Source organism: Theropithecus gelada, chromosome 2, assembly GCF_003255815.1.
Source record: "Theropithecus gelada isolate Dixy chromosome 2, Tgel_1.0, whole genome shotgun sequence".
NCBI classification, from domain to species: Eukaryota; Metazoa; Chordata; class Mammalia; order Primates; family Cercopithecidae; genus Theropithecus; species Theropithecus gelada.
Genome location: NC_037669.1, coordinates 88,668,783 through 88,688,312, shown reverse-complemented (window position 1 = coordinate 88,688,312; position 19,530 = coordinate 88,668,783).

Sequence of the window (19,530 nt, the reverse complement as noted above, 5' to 3'; positions counted from 1 at the left end):
GAAATAAGTAAAGAAAATGCACCTGCTTTCTCACTGTGTAACATATGCTTTATTTGAATTCACAGATCTGGGTTCAATTTATGGTTCCACCAGTTACTGGCTGTAAGATCTCATGTAACTCAACCACTCTGAGCTTCAGTTTCTTTTTCTTTAAAACTGTGGTAAAATTCATATAACATAAAGTCATTTTAAATGAGGAATTAAGTGGCATTCAGTACATTCACAGTGTTATGCAACCACCACCTTATCTAGTTTATTTCTTTTTTGAGACAGAGCTTGCCCTGTTGCCCAGGCTGGAATGCAGTGGTGCAATCTCGGCTCACTGCAACCTCCACCTCCTAGGTTCAAGCGATTCTCCTGCCTCAGCTTCCCAAGTAGCTGAAATTACAGGCATGCCCCACCAGGCCCTGCTAATTTTTTTTATCTTTAGTAGAGACAGGGTTTTGCCATATTGACCAGGCTGGTCTTGAACTCCTGACCTCGTGATCTGCCTGCCTCCACCTCCCAAAGTGCTGGGATTACGGGTGTGAGCCACTGTGCCCGGCTTTTTTTTTTTTTTTTTTTGAGGCGGAGTCTCGCTCTGTCGCCCAGGCTGGAGTGCAGTGGCCAGATCTCAGCTCACTGCAAGCTCCGCCTCCTGGGTTTACGCCATTCTCCTGCCTGAGCCTCCCGAGTAGCTGGGACTACAGGCGCCCGCCACCTCGCCCGGCTAGTTTTTTGTATTTTTAGTAGAGACGGGGTTTCACCGTGTTAGCCAGGATGGTCTTGATCTCCTGACCTCGTGATCCGCCCGTCTCGGCCTCCCAAAGTGCTGGGATTACAGGCTTGAGCCACCGCGCCCGGCCTTTTTTTTTTTTTTTTGACAAGGAGTCTCACACTGTCCTCCAGGCTGGAGTGCAGTGGCATGATCTCAGCTCACTGCAACCTCCGCCTCCCAGGTTCAAATAATTATCCTGTCTCAGCCTCCTGAGTAGCTGGGAGAACAGGCGCACGCCACCATGCCTGACTTTTTTTGTAATTTTAGTATTTGCCATATTGGTCAGGCTGGTCTTGAACTCCTGACCTCAGGTGATCCACCCACCTCGGCCCCCCCAAAGTACTGGGATTACAGGCCTGAGCCACTGTGTCCAGCCTCTATCTAGTTTCAAAACATTTTCATCACCCCAAAATAAAATCCTGTACACATTTTTTCTTTTCTGTTTTACATTTTTAAAATTTAATTTAAATTTTAATTTTTTTTTGAAATAGGGTCTGGCTGTGTCACCCAGAGTGGAGTGCAGTGGTAAGATTACGGCTCACTGCTGCCTCAAACTCCTAGGTTCAAGTGACTTTCCCACCTCAGCCCCAAAGTAGCTGAGAGCACAGGCACGTGCCACCACATATGGCTAATTTTTTAATTTTTTTTTTTTTTTTTTTGAGATGGAGTCTCGCTCTGCCGCCCAGGCTGGAGTGTAGTGGCGCAATCTCGGCTCACTGCAAGCTTCGCCTCCCGGGTTCACTCCAGTCTCCTGCCTCAGCCTTCCAAGTAGCTGGCACTACAGGTGCCTGCCACCACGCCTGGCTAATTTTTTGTATTTTTAGTAGAGACGGGGTTTCACCATGTTAACCAGGATGGTCTCGATCGCCTGAAGTCGTCGTGATCCGCCCACCTCGGCCTCCCGAAGTGTTGGGATTACAGGCATGAGCCACCGTGCCCGGCCAATTTTTAAATTTTTTGTAGAGATAGGCTAGGCTGGTCTTAAACGCTTGGGCTCAAGTTTTCTTCCCACCTTGGCATGAGCCACTGCATCCAGCACTTTTCACTTTTCGGATAATGGCTGTGATTTCCCGAACTTTAAATTTTGATAAAATCCAATTTATCTATTTTTATAATGCTTTTTTCTTTTTTTATTTATTTGAGATGGAGTTTTGCTCTTCTTGCCCAGGCTGGAGTACAATGACGCCATCTCAGCTCACTGCAACCTCTGCTTCTCAGGTTCAAGCGATTCTCCTGCCTCAGCCTCCTGAGTAGCTGGGATTACAGGCATGTGCTACCACGCCTGGCTAATTTTGTATTTTTAGTGCAGATGGGGTTTCTCCATGTTGGTCAGGCTGTTCTCAAACTCCCGACCTCAGGTGATCTGCCCACCTCGGCCTCCCAGAGTGCTGGGATTACAGGCGTGAGCCACTGCGCCCGGCCTTTATAATGCTATTTTATTTTATTTTATTTTACTTTTATTTATTTAATTTTATTTTTATTTTTATTTTTATTTTCGAGACGAAGTCTTGCTCTGTCACCCAGGCCGGAGTACAGTGGCCGGATCTCAGCTCACTGCAAGCTCCGCCTCCCGGGTTTACGCCTTTCTCTTGTCTCAGCCTCCAGAGTAGCTGGGGCTACAGGCGCCCGCCACCTCGCCTGGCTAGTTTTTTGTATTTTTTAGTAGAGACGGGGTTTCACCGTGTTAGCCAGGATGGTCTCGATCTGCTGACCTCGCGATCCGCCTGGCTCGGCCTCCCAAAGTGCTGGGGATTACAGGCTTGAGCCACCGTGCCCGGCCAATGCTGTTTTATTATGACAAAATATCCATAACAAAATTTATCACTTTAGCTTTTTAAAAAAAAAAATTTTTTTTTTTTTTTCAGATGGAGTCTCTGTTGCCCAGGCTGGAGTGCAATAGCGAGATCTTAGCTCACTGCAACCTCCGTCTCCCAGGTTCAAGCAATTCTCCTGCCTCAGCCTCCTGAGTAGCTGGGACTACAGGTGCCCACCACCATGCCTGGCTAATTTTGTATTTTAGTAGAGACGGGGTTCACCACGTTAGTAGGGCTGTACTCAAACTCCTGACCTCAGGTAATCCAACTGTCTCGACCTCTCAAAATGCTGAGATTACAGGCGTGAGCCACTGAACCCGACCCACTTTAGCTATTTTTATTCATTTATTTATTTTTCTCAAGAGGGAGTCTTGCTCTGTCCCCCAGGCTGGGGTGCAATGGTGCGATCTCGGCTCACTGCAACCTCTGCCTCCCGGGTTCAAGCGATTCTCCTGCCTCAGCCTCCTGAGTAGCTGGGACTACAGGTACGTGCCACCACCCCCGGCTAATTTTTTGTATTTTTATTAGAGTCGGGGTTTCACCATGTTGGCCAGGCTGGTCTCAAACTCCTGACCTCGTGGTCCACCCACCTTGGCCTCCCAAAGTGCTGGGATTACAGGTGTGAGCCACCGTGTTCAGCCCATTTTACCTATTTTTAAGTGTACAGTTTAGTGGCATTACATTCACATTGTTGTGCAATCATCACCACCATCGATCTCCAGAACTTTTTCATCTTCTCAAACAAACTCTGTACCTATTAAACAATAACTGCCCATTCCCCACTCCCTGTGGTCTCTGGCAACCACCATTCTACTTTCTGTCTCTATAAAATTGACTATTCTAGGTACTTCATATAAGTCGAATATATAATATTTGTCCTTTTTATGTCTAGCATAATTAACTTAGCATAATTTCTTCAAAGTTCACCCATATTACAGCATGTGTCAGATTTTCCTTTCCTTTAAAGGCTGAATAATATTCCATCAATTTATACACCACATTTTGTTTATTCATTTATCTGTCTGTGGACACGGGTTGCTTCTGCTTTTTAGCTATGGTGAATTATGCTGCTATGAACATGAATGTACAAGTATCTGTTCAAGGCCTGCTTTTGTTTCTTTTGGATATATTTCCAGAAGTGGAATTACAGTGATGCTATGTTTAGTTTTTTGAGAAATGGCCATACTGTTTACACAGTTGCTGTAGTTTTTACATCTCTACCATTTCCAGTTTCTCCACATTCTCACTGAGAATTGTTATTTTCTGTTTTTTAAAAAATAACGTCCTATATTTTAAAACATCCATCCTAATAAATGTGAAGCAATATCTTTCTGTAGTTTTTATTTGTGTTCCCTATTTAGTGATGTTTGACATCCTTCCCCAAGTTTATTGGCCATTATATAGCTCCTCTTTGGAGAAACGTCCAAATTCTTGGCCCACTTTTGAATCAGGTGTTTGTTGTTGTTGTTTAATTGTAGAAGTTCTTTCTGTCTTTATTTATTTATTTCTAGAAGCGGAGTCTCACTCTGTTGTCCAGGCTGAAGTGCAGTGGCACAATCACAGCTTACTGCAGCCTCAAACTCCTGGGCTGAAGTTATTCGATCTTCCAACCTCAGCCTCCCAAGTAGCTGAGACTACAGGTGTGCACCATCATGCCCAGCATTTTTTTTTTTTAACTTTTTGAGAGCTGGGATCTCACTATGTTGCTAAGGGTATGTTACTCATGGGGTCAAGCTATCCTCCTACCTCAGCTTCCTGAGTACCTGGGATTACAGCTGTGAGCCACCATGCCTGGCTCCTGCAGAAGTTCTTTATATATTCCAGACACCAATCTCTTATCAGACATATAACTTGCAAATATTTTTTCCCATTCCATAGGTTGCTTTTTCACTCTGTTAATAGTATCCTTTGATGCACATGAGTTTTTAATGTTGATGAAGTCCAATTTATTTATTTTACTTTGTTGCTTGTATTTTTGTTGTCATTTCCAAGAACTCATTGCCAAATCTAATGTCCCGAAGTTTTCCCCTCTATATTTTCTTCCAAGAGTTTTACAGTCTTCACTCTTACATTTAGGTTTTTTATGCATTTTAACTTAATTTTTGTATATAGTGTAAGCTAAGGGTCCAACTGCATTCTTTTGCATGTGGATAGCCAATTTTCCCAGCACCATTGGTTGAAAAAAACTGTCTTTTTTTCCATTTAACGGCCTTAGGATCCCTGCTGAAAATCATTTGACCATATACGGAAGGATTTACTTCTGGGTTCTCTTTTCCATTCCATTAGTCTATAAGGTGTTCTTTGTGCCAGTACCACACAGTTTTAATTACTGTAGCTTTGTAATAAGTTTTGAAATCAGCAAGTGTGGGATCTCCAACATTGTTCCTCATTTTCAAGATTGTTTTGGGTATTTGGGGATCTCTAGAGAGTTCACATGCATTTTTGGATGGGTTTTTCTATTTCTGCAAAAATATTGTTGGAATTTGATAGGGATTGCATTGAATCTGTTGATCACTTTTGGTAATATTGCCATCTTAGTGACATCAAGTCTTTCGATCCATGAACACAGGATTTTTATTTGTGTCTTTATTTCGGCAGTTTTGTAGTTTTCTGTGTACAAGTCTTTTTTTCTCCTTAGTTAAGTTTATTCCTATTTTTTTTTCTTTTTGCAATAGGGTCTTACTTCTTTGCCCAGGCTGGAGTGCACTGGCATGGCCATAGCTCACTCTGGGGCTCAAGCTATCCTCTCACCTCAGTCTCCTGAGTAGCTGAGTAGCTAATACTATAGACATTCGCCACTTGGCTACTTTTTAAATATTTTCATGGAGACAGGGTCTCTTTACGTTGCCCAGGCTAGTCTCAAACTCCTCACCCCAAGCGATCCTCCTGCCTTGGCCTCCCAAAATCAGGTGTGAGTCACCATGCCTAACCTATTTTGCTCTTTTTGATGCTATTGCAAATGGAATTATCTTCCTTCTTTCCTTCCTTCCTTCCTTCCTTCCTTCCTTCCTTCCTTCCTTCCTTCCTTCCTTCTTTCCCNTTTCTTTCTTTCTTTCTTTCTTTCTTTCTTTCTTTCTTTCTTTCTTTTCATATGGAGTCTCACCCTGTCACCCAGGCTGTAGTGCAGTGGGTCAATCTCAGCACACTGCAACCTCTGCCTTCCAGGTTCAAGTGATTCTCCTGCCTCAGCATCCTGAGTGGCTAGGATTACAGGTGCCTGCCACCATGCTTGGCTAGTTTTTGTATTTTTAGTAGAGACAGGGTTTCAACATGTTACTCAGGCTGGTCTCCAACTCCTGACCTCAAGTGATCTGCCTGCCTTGGCCTCCCAGTGTGCTGTGATTACAGGCATGAGCCACTATGCCTGGCCTATTTTCTTAATTTCCTTTGAATTGTTCGTTTTTAGTGTATACAAATTAAACTGAGTTTTTAATTTTTTTAATTTTTTATTTTTTAGAGACAGTGTCTCATTGTTGTGTCCAGGCTGAACATGAACTCCTGGTCTCAAGCAATCCTCCCGCCTCAGCCTCATGAGTTTGAGGGATTATGGGTGTGTGCCACTGCACCTGGCTTCAACTGATTTTTGTGTGTTGATTTTGTTTTTGTTTTGAGACAGAGTTTTGCTCTTGTTGCCCAGGCTGGAGTGCAACTGGCAAACTCGGCTCACTGCAACCACTGCCTCCTGGGTTCAAGCAATTTTCCTAGCTCAGCCTCCCAAACAGCTGGGATTACAGGCACCTGCCACCATGCCTGGCTAATTTTTTGTATTTTTAGTAAACACAGGGTTTCACCTTGTTGGCCAGACTGGTCTTGAACTCCTGACCTCAGGTGATCTACCCGCCTTGGCCTCCCAAAGTGCTGGGATTACAGGCTTGAGCCACTGCACCCAGCCTGTGTGTTCATTTTGTATTCTGCAACCTTGCTGCCTTTATTAGTTCTCACACTTTTTTTTTTTTTTTTTTTGTAGACTCTTTAGGTTTTCTACATATAAAATCATGTCAGCTGGCTGGGTGTGGTGGCTCATGCCTGTAGCTCCTGCACTTTGGAAGGGTGAGGCAAGGCAAGAATATCACTTGAGGCTAGGAGTTCTGAGACCAGCCTGGGCACATAGTGAGACCCTTTCTCTACAAAAAAAAAAAAAAAAAAAAAAAGCCTGATGTACCTATAGTCCCAGCTACTCTGGAGGCTGAGGCAAGAGCACTGCTTAAGTTTCCTGGAGTCCCAGGCTGCACTTAGCTACGATTGCATCACTGCACTTCAGCCTGGGCAACAAAGTGAGACCCTGTCTCTAAAAAATAAAGAAATGAATAAAAAATCATGGCCATCTGAAAATAGAGATAATTTTACTTTTTCCTTTCCAATTTGGATTTCTTGTGTTTCTTTTTATTGCCTAATTGCTCTGGCTAGAATTTCCAGAACTATGTTAAATAGAAGCAGCAAAAGTGGGCATCTAGGCCAGGCGTGGTGGCTCACGCCTATAATCCCAGCATTTTGGGAGCCCGAGGTAGGCTGGATCACCTGAGGTCAGGAGTTCGAGACCAGCCTGGCCAACATAGGGAAACCCCGTCTCTACTGAAAATACAAAAATTAGCTGGGTGTGGTGGCAGGCGCCTGTAATCCCGGCTACTCAGGAGGCTGAGGCAGGAGAATGGCATGAACCCGGGAGGCGGAGCTTGCAGTGAGCCGAGATCACGCCATTGCACTCCAGCCTGGGCAACAAGAGTGAGACTTTGTCTCCAAAAAAAAAAAAGTTGGCATCCTTGTCTTGTTTCTGATCTTAGAGGAAACAGTTTCAAGTTTTATACTTAAACATGACATTAGCTATGAATTTTTTCATATACAATCTTTATTATGTTTCTTCTCTATTGCTCGTTTGTTGAGTGCTTTTCTCATGAAAAGGCGAATTCAGATGCCTTTTTTTTTTCTTGCCTAATTGCTCTGGCTAGAATTTACAGTACAATATTAAATAACAGTGGTGAAAGTGAGCATCTTGTCTTATTCTGGTCTTATGGAGAAAGGGTACAAAGGTTTCAGTATTTCATCACTGAGTATGATTTGGCTGTGGGTTTTATATAAATGCCCTTTTCAGACTAAATAACTTTCTTTCTTTTCTTTTCCTTTCTTTCTTTCTTTCTTTTTTTTTTTTTTTGAGAGGGAGTCTCGATCTGTTGCCCAGGCTGGAGTGCAGTGGCACAATGTCAGCTCATTGCAACCTCTACCTCCCGGGTTCAAGGGATTCTCTTGCCTCAGCCTCATGAGTAGCTGGGATTACAGGCACACACCACCATGCCTGGCTAATTTTTTGTATTTTCAGTAGAGATGGAGTTTCACCATGTTGGCCAGGCTGGTCTCGAACTCCTGACATCAAGTAATCTGCCCACCTCGGCCTCCCAAAGTGTGTGATTACAAGTGTGAGTCACTGTGCCTGACCAACTTTCTTTCTTTTTTTTTTTTTTTTTTTTTTTTTTTTTTTGAGACGGAGTCTCGCTCTGTCGCCCAGGCCGGAGTGCAGTGGCCGGATCTCAGCTCACTGCAAGCTCCGCCTCCCGGGTTCACGCCATTCTCCGGCCTCAGCCTCCCGAGTAGCTGGGACTACAGGCGCCCGCCATCTCGCCCGGCTATTTTTTGTATTTCTTAGTAGAGACGGGGTTTCACTGTGTTCGCCAGGATGGTCTCGATCTCCTGACCTCGTGATCCGCCCATCTCGGCCTCCCAAAGTGCTGGGATTACAGGCTTGAGCCACCGCGCCCGGCCCCAACTTTCTTTCTTTACTAGTTTGCTGAGTATTTTTATCATGAAAGCTGACCCTGCCACCAAAACTTTGGCTCTACAGTGATTTGAGAGTGGCTACTGACTGAGCTGTTGGGAGTCACTAGGAATGGTACATCCTGGCCTTCCCAGACAAACCCTCGAGTCCAGCTAGGACTACCTCTCTCTTGTCTTTCCCACATCCATGCCTTTTGTCATGCTGTTCTTCAATCCGAGTCCTCCTCACCCTTTTTTTATTTTTTATTTTTTATTTTTTTTTTATTTTTAGTAGAGACGGGGTTTCACTGCATTAGCCAGGATGGTCTTGATCTCCTGACCTCGTGATCCGCCCGTCTCGGCCTCCCAAAGTGCTGGGATTACAGGCTTGAGCCACCGCGCCCGGCCCTCCTCACCCTTAAAAGGCCTTCTTCAGCAAGCCTTCTTCCTTTGTACAACACTCCCACCTACTACTACCAAGTCAGTAGTCAGGTTTAATTGTGCCTAGGAAGCAAGTACCTTGCCAGTGATAAGGTAGCCATGAGTAAGCTTGGATTCCACATATCCAAAAGAATCCATCGGGGCAATCCATTGTAGGCTGGTGTTCATAGGATTTTCCCATAGTGCACTTAGGCGGGGGTATGTGGCATAAGGGTTAGTGGTATTTGTACAGTTCCAGGCCCTTTTTGATGGAACACAATTGAGGTAGCTTAAGTTAGAGAGAGACCACGCTCTGTGGAGTAACCTTGGCCACCACTCGGCTGTGGAGGCGTTGACTGTTAGGGTTTGGTGACAAGTGCTTTCACCTACAATGCAATGGGTTTTATTAGTCCACTTGTAGGATATGCACACCATCCCTCTTACTGGGTTGGTAAGTGTCCAGGACTGCGGGCATTCCTGAGGAGTGAAAGTGAGGCTGTAGTTTTGGGATATTAGTAAGGGGGAATGTCTATCCCATACCATGGCCACTGTTCACTCATACAGGCTCCCCTGCATACCCAGCAATTGGACACATTCATGGTAAGCACGATGCGTTCTCCTAGATCTACAAACAGGTTTTTCTTGGCTTGGGAAGGGATATGTCTGCTCGTAGTTTTTTTAATAAAGGGATGGAAATACTATGGGTGGTTTTGGGTGATAGTTGTTGGCTTTGGCTTTTGCTTTGGCTATAAACTGTTCTCTCTTTATGTCCTCTAGCACTTGAGTATTTACTCCCCGGTGTCCAATTTTGGTGAAGCAAAGCCACTGCTTCCCTTTGGGGCATATAGCCCCATTACGACTGCCAGATACTCCTAGATTTTTTACTTTATAATAACTTTTCCCTGATTCAACACATTTTTCAACTAAGGTTCCATAGCGGGATCTTTCTATATGGGTATGGTAAGTAAAGGACTGTTGCATTTTTTCCTCCATAGTAGAAAGACTGATAACACTCACGGCAACTTGAAGGGCTGCTGTGGACAGCAGGGTGGCTACTGACAGCATTAGGATTGTGATGAGGGATATTCCTGTATTAAGGCTTTTGGTTGGGGCCAGGCACGGTGGTTCATGCCTGTAATCCCAGCACTTTGGGAGGCCGAGGCAGGTGGAACACGAGGTCAGGAGTTCAAGACCAGTCTGGCCAACATGGTGAAACCCCATCTCTACTAAAGATACAAAAAATTAGCCTGGCGTGGTGGTGCACACCTGTAATCCCAGCTACTAGGGAGGCTGAGGCAGTAGAATTGCTTGAACCTGGGAGGTGGAAGTTGCAGTGAGCCAAGATAGCAGCACTGCATTCCAGACTGGGCAACAGGGTGAGACTCCGTCTCAAAAAAGGAAAAAAAAAGACTTTTGGTTGGAAGTGAGGTACAGCAAGTGGTTGGGTAGATACATGCCATTTCTGGAAGCAGGTAATTAGTCTTCCCTGTGTTTATGCTTTCTAGGGGGTTTTTGGTTTTAAGAAGGTTTTTTGGTTAATTTCTGCATGGTAGGAGAAATTGTGCTTGATGACCACTTAACTGTTAATGTTTTAGAGGAAGACGTAGGCTTTGGGATGAGTTTAACCCTGGTGTGATGGATCCAGTGGGGGAGTCCTTGGACTCTCACTACAGTTGGCATGCTGAGTATCACAGTGTAGGGGCCTGTCCATTTCGGTCGCAGCTTTTTGTGAGGGTCGGGTTGGCAGATGAACACCTCTGTGCCTGCAAGACAGTTATATTGAGAGGACAAGGAGGTGTCGACCAGGAGAGGCATTGCCTCATTTGCTGCTTAACAGATGAAAGACCATGTCTTACGGAGGGGAGGTAATTCCTGAGTGGCTCAGAGTCTGGGGAGGATGAAGGCCCTAAGACAAAAGTTCAGCCATACATGATTTCGAAGGGACTATAAAAAGAGGGTGCTTTTGGTGTTGTGCAGAGTCCCATGAGGGTGACAGGGAGATTTCTTGTCCATGACTGATGGGTTTCTAGAGCTAGCTTAGTGAGTTGGGCTTTAAGGACAGAGTAGACCTTTTCAACTTTGCCTGAAGATTGAGGCCTGTAAGGTGTGTGGAGAATCCACTTTATTCCTCAGGATGTAGAGATGCCTTAGGTAATTTGGCTGATGAAGGCAGGCCCGTTATCAGACTGGATGGATGTTGGGAGTCCGAAACAGGAAATTATAGGCATGATGAGAGTTTGTGTGACGATATTTGCACCTTCTGAAGTTATTGGGAATACTTCTATCCACCTGGAGAAAGTACAAAGACTAGAAGATAGCAGAGCCATTTATTGGGCGGCATGTGAGTGAAGTCTACTTGCCAGTCTTGCCCGGGATCTGGCCCTGGGCTTGGTGGGTAGGAAAAGGTAGTGGCTGGAGGGAACCCGGGGGTGACACTGAGTGGCAGATAGAGCCGGACTGGAAAAATCACTCGGACGCAGCTGGAAAGGTGAGAACAAGTGGGAATAGGGCAGAGAGTTTTAAGAGAGGTTTGTAACTACATGAAGAGTTGTGGAGACTTTGGAGGATAGGAATTGTTTGAGAGTGAGGAAGAACGAAGTGCCCTTCCTTGACATACCGTGGTCCTTGCTTTTGGAGGTTCTGGGCCTGGAAGTCCTCCTTTTCTTCTGAGGAGTAAAGAGGAGAGAACGAGGACAGGGACAGAAACTGGCCTTGCACAGGTTGTAGAGCTACTTGTTTGGCTACCTGATCTGCTAAAGCGTTTCCGGCCAATACGGGATTGTCTGGGGTTTGGTGGCCCCTGCAGTGAATGATGGCAACTTTCTGTGGGAGCCTGGCAGCTTGAAGGAGCTTGCTGATGAGAGAGCCATTTATGACAGGAGTGTTTTTTGCAGTTAGGAAACCTAGTTCTTTCCAGATAGATGAGTGTGGTGAGTGTACTATATGGAATGCATAACGAGAATCCAAATATATGTTACTTTGTTGTCCAGCTGCTAGAGTGAGAGCTTGAGTGAGAGCAATGAGTTCAGCTTTTTGGGAGGTGGTGCCTAGGAGGAGTGGAAAACCCCTGCCCCATCCTCACTTGGGGCTGATGCCATTTTAGGCCTCAGCCCACCTGCACCCAGGGGCTCATTAAAACAGCGTGTTGCTCCACAACACGCCCTCGGGGTTTGAACCGATACAAGAACTTTCATCGGGTGCCGAAACCTGGGAGCACGCCAACAGACAACACGAGGCGGTGTGGAGCAACACGCTGTTTTAATGAGCCCCTGGGTGCAGGTGGGCTGAGGCCTAAAATGGCATCAGCCCCAAGTGAGGATGGGGCAGGGGTTTTATAGTCTCCTGTAAACAGGAAGTGTCCCCGTCTGGCGTAACTGCTACGTGGTATCTGGGTGGCCTTTTTCTTGATCTTCGGGGGTACGTGTCTTCCAGCCAGGGTAGGTGTCTTCTGGCCTGGGTAGGTGTCTTCCGGCCAGGGTAGATGTCTTCTGGCCGGCTCTCTTCCTGCTTCTGCTATCTTGCTGACAGATACTGCTGGTGCAAGTGGCCTTTTGCCTTGGGACCAGGCCTGAGAAGGGAGGAGTTACTCATTCCTTCAAGCTTTCGGGCCCCGGGGAGAATCTTTCAAAGAGCAGTTTTCTGGGGCTTCTCACTACACCTACACAGCATGATGCCCCCAAGTTCTGGTCCCTCTGCCTAGAATTCTTCTTCCCCGAGACTTTACGTGGTTCTCTCTAGCATTCTTGGCATTCAGGATTCAGCTCACAGGTCACCTCATTGGGTTGGTCTTACCCAATGCCTTCTCTCTTCCAACAGCCTCTCTCCCATACTGGTCTCTGTTTTGTGTTTTCAGCACTTATTAGAATTTGCAATTATTTTGTACTGTCTTTCTCCCCTGTTTAGAAGGTAAGCTACTTGAGGGCAGATACCTGTTCCCTCCTGTTTAGTGCTGTGTTCCCCAGGGCATATCAGCATCTGAAATACAACTGGGGAACAATAAACATCTGTTCATCTGAATGAACATCCATACAGGATAGGTTTCTATTAGTCACACTTTACAGACCACACTCTTCCAGGCTCAACTCTGAACATACTTCTTCATTCATGATGGGGATGGTTATAAGCATGGGCTCTGGACCTAGATGGTCTGCACTCAAACCCCATCCCTCTTCTTACTTCTCAGCTTATTTTTCCACCTTTGAAGTGGAATGTTGATGTGAGGATTAAATGAGTTAATAACTGTAAAATGCTTATGGTCATGCCTGTCATGTCTTATTACTATTCCCCAGCATTGGGTACAGTGCCTGGTACGTATTTTTTTTTTTTTTTTTTTTTTTGAGACAGAGTCTGGCTCTGCCGCCCAGGCTGGAGTGCAGTGGCTGGATCTCAGCTCACTGCAAGCTCCGCCTCCTGGGTTTACGCCATTCTCCTGCCTCAGCCTCCCGAGTAGCTGGGACTACAGGCGCCCGCCACCTCGCCCAGCTAGTTTTTTGTATTTTTTAGTAGAGACGGGGTTTCACCGTGTTAGCCAGGATGGTCTCGATCTCCTGACCTCGTGATCCGCCCATCTCGGCCTCCCAAAGTGCTGGGATTACAGGCTTGAGCCACCGCGCCCGGCTTTTTTTTTTTTTTGAGATGGAGTCTCACACTGTCGCCCAGGCTGGAGTGCAGTGGCATGATCTCAGTTCACTGCAAGCTCTGCCTTCCGGGTTCACACCATTCTCCTGCCTCAGCCTCCCGAGTAGGTGGGACTACAGGTGCCTGCCACCACACCCAGCTAATTTTTGTATTTTTAGTAGAGATGGGGTTTCACCATGTTAGCCAGGATGGCCTCGATCTCCTGACCTCGTGATGCACCCACTGCAGCCTCCCAAAGTGCTGGGATTACAGGCATGGGCCACCGCGCCTGGCCAGTGCCTGGTACATATTGGTACCCAGTAAATAGTTGCTGAATGGGGAATTTTATGGTGTAGCAATTATACTAGGCTGTCGTTAGAAACTGGGGTCAATTTTTAAAAAATCCCCTAGGACATTATAATCTGGGTGATGAGTGTTATACAAGCAGAAAGGTAAAAAAAAAATCCCAAGAATGGGATAACTGTTGAAGAAAGCAATACAACTCTTTGTCATCTTGGAATCTGGTTCAGAATGATCATGGCTTTGGCATTCAGAAGTGAGGGAGGGCCATTAAGTGTGGCTGGTGGATGCAGGATTAAGCTAACTCTCATGGAATAAGGAGGAGGTGAAACAGATAAAATGAAGACGGTGGCTTGAACCTGGGAGGCGGAGGATGCAGTGAGCTGAGATCGTGATACTGCACTCCAGCCTGGGTAACAGAGCAAGACTCCATCTCAAAAAAAAAAAAAAAGAAAAATGAAGAGGGTGTTTTTCCATTTGTGTTTTCATGGTGATGAAGACAGCCTTGTTCTGGTTTCTGATTAATCAACAAGTCCATGGAGAATTTTGCCTAATCCCAGAAGGGCAGTCCCAGATCTTTTAAACTCATTTAAAGGTATAGCCAACAATAAGCAGGTATATGCATAAATCACTCTTGGGACTTCCCCCTAATAGAACCCATCTTTCTACAGGTGAATTTTGGGGTACCATGAATCTCAGAGGTTGTTGTGAGGGTGTGACATCATCCAAGTAGTCAGGGAAGCTCTAGGAGGGTGAGGAAACAGATGTTACAGAAGGGCAATGGCATCCTGGGAGGAGGGAATGGAAGAGGCTTCCATCACCAGGGGAGTTATCTCTGGCCTTTGTGGCTCCAACTTTAGTGATATGAGAAATGTAAGTGCCTGTGTTTTGGTGGTTGTGCCTTAAGTCTTTTAATTGGGGGTCGGAGGATGGAGGTGGGGGGATTAACAATAGGAGTGTTTTTTTTTAATCTGACCAACCTGACTGGTTTCTTTCTTCTCTCTTTCGTAGTCTCTGGGGCTCTCATGTGAACCTGTTGCAATTCTTGAGGCCAAATCTGCTCTCTGTGTCACCCAGAGAGTCCCAGCTAAGAGGCCAAATGGGTAAAATGCAAGACGTGAAGCTGGGAGGGATTGGAATGCTGATCTGACCTCAGGCTGCTTGAGAGAAGTTAACTAGCCTTTTAAAATTTTTATTTATTTTTTTAAGAGGCAGTGTCTTGCTATATTGCCCAAGCTGAACTTGAATTCCTGAGCTCAAGTGAGCCTCCTGCCTCAGCCTTCTGAGAAGCTGGGACTACAGAAATGTGCCACTGCACTTGGCTGGAACCAGCTTTTGAGGCATCCTTTGCCTCTGAAGAACCTAGGATGAAGTTCCTCTCACCTGAGGGAGCAAAGGATCTTCCAGAGGCTTTGACTGTGCTGTTTTCTAACCCATGAGCCTGCTGTTTCCAGAAGGGACACTCTATTAGTCTATTCTCACACTGCTATAAAGAAATGCCTGGCACTGGGTAATTTATAAAGAAGAGGTTTAATTGGCTCATGGCTGTACCGAAAGCATGATGCTGGCATCTGCTAGACTTCAGGGGAGGACTCAGAAAACTTACATTCATGGAGGAAGGCAAAGGGGGAGCGAGCACCTCACAAGGCTGGAGTAGGAGGAAAAGAGAAGTGGGGGGAGGTGCCATACACTTTTTTTTTTCTTTTTTAAAGACGATCTCACTGTTGCCCAGGCTGGTGTGCAGTGGCACAATCTTGACTCACTGCAACCTCCACCTCCTGGGTTCAAGTGATTCTCCTGCCTCAGCCTCCTGAGTAGCTGGGATTACAGGCACGCACCATTATGCCTGGCTAATTTTTGTATTTTTAGTAGAGACAGGGTTTTGCCATGTTGGCCAGGCTGGTCTCAAACTCCTAACTTCAGGTAATCTACTTGCCTCGGCCTCCCAAAGTGCTGGGATTACAGGTGTGAGCCACTAGGCCTAGTCGGCACCATACACTTTTAAGCAACCACATCTTGTGAGAACTCACTCACCATCACCAGAAGAGAACCAAAGGCACGGTGTTAAGCCATTCATGAAGGATCTACCCCCATGATCCCATTACTTCCCACCAGACCCCACCTCCAACATTGGGGATTACAATTCAACATGAGATTTGGGTGGGGACACAGATCCATATCAGATAGCAAAGTGCCTTTTGACAGGCAGAACCCTTTCATTACCTCAAGAAAATAATATACATGGAAAATCAGGCATATATGTGTCTCAGAAGCCAAGGGGATATGTAAAAATGGGAAATTTGAGAACACCTGAAATCTAGGATTTTTTTTGGAACACCTTCTGCAGACCTAATTCCCATTGATAGTTAGCTCCAAAAATAACTGCATCTGGTGTCTTAGAGGTGTGAAGGCCTAGAAGAAAAGGGAAGTGGGGACGAGAAAGGAATTGTTATCCTCTTGATTTCATGAATAAAATACAAAATCTTCAAAGAAAGATCCACTTTCATAATTTGAAACACCATTTTGTGGGCCGCACGCGGTGGCTCACGCCTGGTGGCCCAGCACTTTGGGAGGCCGAGGTGGGCCGGATCACCTGAGGTCAGGAGTTCGAGACCAGCCTGCTCAACATGGCGAAACCCCGTCTCTACTAAAAATACAAAAAATTAGCCGGGCTTGGTGGCGGGCGCCTGTAATCCCAGCTACTCGAGAGTCTGAGGCAGGGGAATCGCTTGAACTCGGGAGGCGGAGGTTGCAGTGAGCCAAGATCCCACCACTGCACTCTAGCCTGTGCGACAAGAGCGAAACTCCGTCTCAAAAAAAAAAAAAAAAAATCATTTTGTTAACATTCACGTCTTGGGAAGAGGAGAAGAGAACCTGAGGCTGTAGCGGAGAGAGCTGTTATAGTCCCATCAGTAACTGGAGCCCACATGGCAGTAATTCCCAACTTGAGGAAGGAGAACCTGCATCCTTAACCTCCACTTGAGTGTCAACAATCAAGAAAGCCCCGTTTTGCTTCTGCTTCTCTTCCAGGGAATTCTGAAGACAGCTTAACAGGAAACAGGATGCTAGGTGGGGACCGAGGGTGAAAAAGGAAGAGTTACATGGTGCGCATAATTTCAAGGGCCCTTGAGGGCTGAGCACAACCTACGTTGGCGGCAATAGTAGCAGCAGCATTGGCAGGATCAGTAACGATCGTAACCCCAGTGTAGAGCTCCCTATCTCTGAGCGAGGTATTCGTATCACTTCATTCAATTCTAACAAGCCGCCTAGATTATTCCCAATGAGAAATGAGGAGAAACTGCGGCTCAATTGAGGCGCTAAATGGCTGGCGAGTGCAAAACCATTCCGTTGGACCCACCCCTAGAACCATTCTCAGGCAGCTTCTGGCTTGGGATTTCCGTACGGCATTCACTCCAGAAACGGTCCCATCCAGGCAGGAATCGCCGTACACCCGGCGCCGGGAACTGCCTTTAGTCGGCTCTCAGCGGAACTTTCCTCTCCGCGGCGCGTGTTCCCGTCCGTGCGGTCGGGCGCGCGGGCCGGGAGGGGGACGCTTTCTGGCGCGGACCGCGAGCGGAGGCTGGCGAGCGCCGCCGCCGGTGGAGACCGACGCTCGGCCAGAGCCAGCCCGCTGCGCCCGGGCCTGGCCGGCTGCTTCCCGCCTCAGCCGCCGCCTCCGCCTCCGCCGCCGCAGACTTTGCCTAGGCGGGCGCAGCGGAACGTGAGGTCCCTCGGCCCTGCGCTGTCCGGCGCGGCCCGGAGCCGCGGCGCAGGAGGTGAGAGCCGGTGCCGGTTCCTCGCTCCCGGTCGGGGCCGCCGGGTCCCGCAACAATGGGGACCGACTGGAGACGCGGCCTGGGCCCCTGGCATGCAGTGGCTCGGGGCAGCTAGATGGACCCAGCACCCCGGGCCTTCGGGACACGGGGTCCCACCCGGGAAACTCCAGTGACCGGAGGCTTGGCGGGGGTCTTGGGCCTCGACCCGGGGCCTCAGAGGCTTGATATTTGAGGATTTCGTAGCCGGGGAAGGGAGTCATAGGGACACGGAGACCTAACTGTGGTCGCCCTGCGCTTTTGGCGCTGGATGCTGGCGCCCCGGAGGATGACCAGAGCGCGGTGTGGGGTAGGGGAAGTATTTGGAATTTTAGGGGCCTCTGTGTGTCTAATCCCTAAGGCGCATCTGGATGCGTTTCCCGGCCACCCTCTCCTGAGGTCTGGGAATTTGGCAGACTGCGGTCGGGCTGGGGCAGAAGAGGCATTGAGAGTTTAGCTTGTCTGAGGTAACTGGTGATTAGTTCCTGGAAAGGCAGGAGCTCAGCTGGGCACAGGAGAGTTAAGCAGAGAACTGGATCCTCCGGGGCCTTGATGCACCCTGACGAGGAGTGGTTCTCAGGCAAGGAACTTATCAGAAGAGTGAGTAGTGACACACGGTGAGTAGTGCTAGCTGTCTTGTCGTTAGGGTGAGGCTGGTGGGAGTTGTGGTTTGGGGAGTGTAGACGAGGGTTGATAGGCTACTGAGATTGGAGAATCAGCTTTATTTGGGTCATGGTGGTGGCAGCCTGGGAGATGAACAAGGAAACTTTGCAGAGTGGGCTTCCTGATGGAGAATGACCTCTTACTGCGTGGGAGTGGGTGACTCATTATCTGTTAGGATTCCTGTTGCTTGCTAGGGATTGTGGCTGACTATATTGGTGGCTGAACATTGAGGTGTATGCAACTGGAAGGGTTATGTGGGGCTGGATGAGTTTGTTCCCATGTAGAGGACAGTGTGGACCTTTCTTTCTTACTCCAAGTCAGAGTGGTGGTTGTCATTTGACAACATTTTAAGTAAGGAATTTCTTTGTGGTATTTGGATCCACAGCTTTTCTTTGTTCATTTTTTTCTTTCCTCCGTTGTTTTTGAATTGTGACTCATACTTTCTTTTCAGCACTGTGGCTATTGTTTGAAATGATAGACAAACTTAGACTTCATCATACATGTAAGTTCCAGGCGTTTTTAGTCCAATTCTTATAAATCTAATTTGTGTGCCATTGTTTAATGTGTGCAACACTAAAGAAGGATAGGAAAACCTTAACATTTATGTTGTTAAATGGTCTTTCCATGCTTAAATCCATGAAATTTCATCTTCTCTTACTGCCATGAAGTGAGTTTGTTGAATCTGTTAAATCTTAGTGACTCTCATTTCAGCATCCTTGTTTACTCTCACAGGACATTGTCTTCACTAGAAGTATTATCCATCTTCAGTGAATTTGGCCTGTACACTGTTTCCCTGTGACAATCTGTATCATTGAAAGACAATACGCAAACTCCAACTCTGAGGCCTGCAGCTGTGGGCCAGAGCTCTGTATGTATTATTCAGGCAAAAGTTGGTGTGTTGGCTGTAGGTGAGGTATAAAGGGAACCCAACATGTACAGAAACAGTATCAGAATCATTGTACCTTCTGAGTTTAGAGTGGTAGGAAGTATAGCCTAACTGGAGTCTAGTATAAACTTTCAAGTGCAATGTTAGGTAATTCTGTTTTTGTTGTACTGAGAGTTCTCATTATTGTAAACATTATCTTTTTTCTTAAGCTTTAAATAATTATTTTTCTTCAATGGTATTCTTTCTCTCTTGGCTGGGTGTGGTGGCTAACGCCTGTAATCCCACCACTTTGGGAGTCCGAGACAGGTGGATCGCATGAGGTCAGGAGTTCGAGCCTGCATGGCAGAATCCTGTCTCTACTAAAAATACAGAAATTAGCTGGGTGTGGTGGCATGTGCCTGTAATCCCAGCTACTCTGGAGGCTGAGGCACAAGAATCACTTGAACCTGGGAGGCAGAGGTAACAATGAGCCCAGATTGTGCCACTACACTCTAGCCTGGGCGACACAGCGAGACT